Consider the following 3,807-nt stretch of genomic DNA (forward strand, 5'->3'; position numbering starts at 1 on the left):
ACGCTTAAGTAGCTCCATTCTCCTAGTTTTGCACTTTTTTCTAAAAACCCATCCTTTCCCCAGCACCCTACCACTGCACCTCTTCCTCCGAAATTTGGGTAATTACTAAAAAAAAAAAAAATTTTTTTTTTCTTAGAAAGTTTTGGCCCCAGTGTCCTTACTCNGACAGATGCTCTTTTGATGCAAGCTGCATTGCAATATTGGATCAATGGCGAACCGAAACATCTGAAAGGAAATCACCTCAGCAACGAAATGCTGCTGGAAATACAGTGTACTTCCAGAAATCCGAAATGCTGCTTAGGTTGTTTTCTCTATAAGGTAACGCTTAAGTAGCTCCATTCTCCTAGTTTTGCACTTTTTTCTAAAAACCCATCCTTTCCCCAGCACCCTACCACTGCACCTCTTCCTCCGAAATTTGGGTAATTACTAAAAAAAAAAAAAAATTTTTTTTTCTTAGAAAGTTTTGGCCCCAGTGTCCTTACTCGTTTATGACAGCCTTGCCATTTTGACTTTTTGGTGGCTGGAGATGCTTTTGGGGAATGTGACAAATAGGTGTATGTGGACAAATGTTTGCTGGATACAAAACAAACACAGAATGAGGAGCCACGATCATGTGCCCTCCTTTTCTTAATGAGAAGGTTATCAAATGTTATAACTGTATTGCTCGTTTGGGGGGATTTTTCCCAAAAGAACCAACTCTTTGGCATTATTTTCTTCCAATATATTTTTAATGTAATTCTCCTGTGCTGGAAAAGTTCATAATTAAAGACTCTGTGTTTTGATAGTTCTAAGATCCTGGATATATTTTGTACATTGTTACTAGCATATAGAAATAATTTGTTGTGTTGTTCTGGTATTCAGAAAAATGATTTATTTAATGCTTTATTTGTAGATTATCTTGCTTAACAAATAAAGACAATAATATGTCCAAAATAATGCGAAAACTGTCTTTTTTTGACAATCCTCTTACATTTTATTTTTCCTTGATTTTTTAAAAATTTTTTTAATTTTTCATTATGTTCAGTTAGCCAACATATATATAGCACATCGTAAGTTTTTGTTGTAGTGTTCAACGATTCATTAGTTGCCTGTGACATCCAGTGCTCATCCCAACACGTGCTCTCCTTAAGACCCATCAACCAGTCACCCCATCCTCCTACCCCTCCCTTCTGTAACCCTAAATTTGTGTCCTTGATTTTTTTATTGGATGTTAACTCCAATCCTAGGTTGAACAGTAAGGTTGTTGGGGGCATCCCTATCTTGTGGCTTGTATTAATGCAAGTGCTTCTAAATTCTACCATAAAGCATGATTTTGTGTGTGTGTGTGTGTGCGCGCCTTGTTGGTAGATAGCCCTTATCCTGTTGAAGAAGTTAGAGTCTCTAATCATGCAAAAATCTTGGACTTCTGTTTTGTCTATTTGTACTGACTACAAAGACTTTCTCAAATTATTGTAAATGTTGGCAGTTAATTGTGTGTATACATAAAATAGCTGCATGGAAACTTTGGGTCACTGGGTATATACAGAAACCTGCCAACAGAGCAAATGGGATCAGGCTTGGGGCTTCAGGGATCTTAAAAATTGGATGCCCTCCTCAGGACTTGAGAAGAGAAGGTAGAAAGGGAAAGGCAGTTAACTGCTGAGTCACTTTAAGGGTTTTTAATGTTAAATTTTAACACAAACTTTTCTGTATGTGTAGATGACTTTTGTACTTCCATATTTAATCTCTTAATGTGGTGATGTGCAACTCCTAAAAATACAAATCTTTGCCTTTCTGCTATTCCACATTATTTGATATAATTCTAATTCTACCTTTGGTTCCTTTTTCTTGTTTTTAGTTTTGTTTTGTTTTTACAAACAACGATATGCACACAACTTCTAATTTTAAAATATATTTTGCCAGATTTGCCCCATATTTATAAAGAAATAAATTATTCAGGATAAAGCTAATGTCAACAAGATGTTCATTTTTTCTGTTGAATATTAATAATTATTATTTAGACTTGCCAACATCCTTTGCCAGTGTCTTTGCTCACCTTCCGTTCTTGCATTCCACTCCTTCATTCCATCCTCGTTTTTCTTCTTACCAAGGTACGCTCTTTAAAATTTTTTCAACTGTGGCCTGTTTGTAAATCTTAGTTTTGTATGTCTGCAAATATTTCAATTACACCCTCAAGCCTGTGTAATATTCTAGTGAGAGTTGGAATTCTAAAATAATTAGGGGCACCTGGGTGGCTCAGTCAGTTGGGCAACCAACTCTTGATCTCATTAAAAACCCTTTCATGAAAGGTTTATGTACTTCAAGCCTACTTTAAAAAAATAAAATAATGCCTACACTTTCTTACTACTTTAAAAATATTGCTCTAGGGGTGCCTGGGTGGCTCAGTCAGTTAAGCATCTGTATTCAGCTCAGGTCATGATCCCAGGGTCCTAAGATCGAGCCCCATATCGGGCTCCTTGCTCAGCGGGGAGCCTGCTTCTCCCCCTACTTGCCACTCCCTCTGCTTGTGCGTGTGCTCTCTCTCTCTCTCTCTGACAAATAAATAAAATCTTTTAAAAAAAAGATATTGCTCTATTATTTACCTTGCCATTTATTGTCACAGTTAAGAAGCCTTCTGTCATTTGTATTGCCACTCCTTTGCAGGGGTTCTGTTTACGATTTACTTAACTATTTTTCTTGACTTTGATATTCTACAATGTCAACATGATGTGTTTAGTGGGGGAAATTTTGCTTGCTGCAACTCAATGAGCTTTTTAAATCTGGAGAATTAACTTTAAAAAAAATATCAAAAAAGAATGAGTCAGTTCTCTTGGACCATTGAATACCTCTCCAATATCTGGAACTTCTATTAGATAAATGGTGATACTGCTTAATCACTGCTCTTACCCTTGCGTCTCTTAGTATCCATATTCTGTTTTTGTGGCCTTTATGATAACCCACTTTCTCTCTTACAATTCACTGATTCTGTCCTTTTCTATTTTCAAAATTCTGTTTATGTTCTTTATAAGATAGTGTACATTCCAACTACTGCATTTTTCCTTTTCAAGACTTCTAATTGCTTGTTTTTTAAAAAATCTACCTGCCCTTATTTCACAACTTTTAATCAATGTCATATAAACTTTTCTTATTTGATGGATATCTCCTCCTTTACCTCTAGAAGAATTTAAGCATTCTTATTTTAAATTATGTATCAATTAGCCCAATAATTCCATTTCCTCAGGCATAAACTCCAGTTATTTGGCAGCGATTGAGATTGATTTCCTTCTGGGTAAAGAAGTCTTGCTTTGGGGACACATTTTGGGTTTTTCTGTTTTGTTTTTTCAAATTTTTATTTAAATTCTAGTTAGTTAACATACAGTGTAATACTGGTTTCAGGAGTAGAATTTAGTGATTTATCACTTACATACAACACCCAGGGCTCATCACAACACTCACCCTCTTTTATACCCATCAGCCCATCCCCCATCCACCTCCCCTCCAGCAACCCTCAGTTTGTCTTCTATAGTTAAGAGTCTCTTATGGTTTGCCTCCCTCTCTCCTTTTTTTCTTTTCTCCTATGTTCATCAGTTTTGCTTCTTAAATTCCACATATTAGTGAAATCATGTGGCATTTATCTTTTTCTGACTGACTTGTTTCACTTAGCATAACACACTCTAGCTCTATCCACATCATTGCAGTTGGCAGGATTTCATTCTTCTTGATGGCTGAGTAGTATTCCTTTATATTCATATATATATATATATAATATATATATATATATATATATATATATATATATCTCACATATATCTATATATATCTCTATAT

This window comes from Ailuropoda melanoleuca, chromosome 6, assembly GCF_002007445.2.
Source record: "Ailuropoda melanoleuca isolate Jingjing chromosome 6, ASM200744v2, whole genome shotgun sequence".
Taxonomy (NCBI): domain Eukaryota; kingdom Metazoa; phylum Chordata; class Mammalia; order Carnivora; family Ursidae; genus Ailuropoda; species Ailuropoda melanoleuca.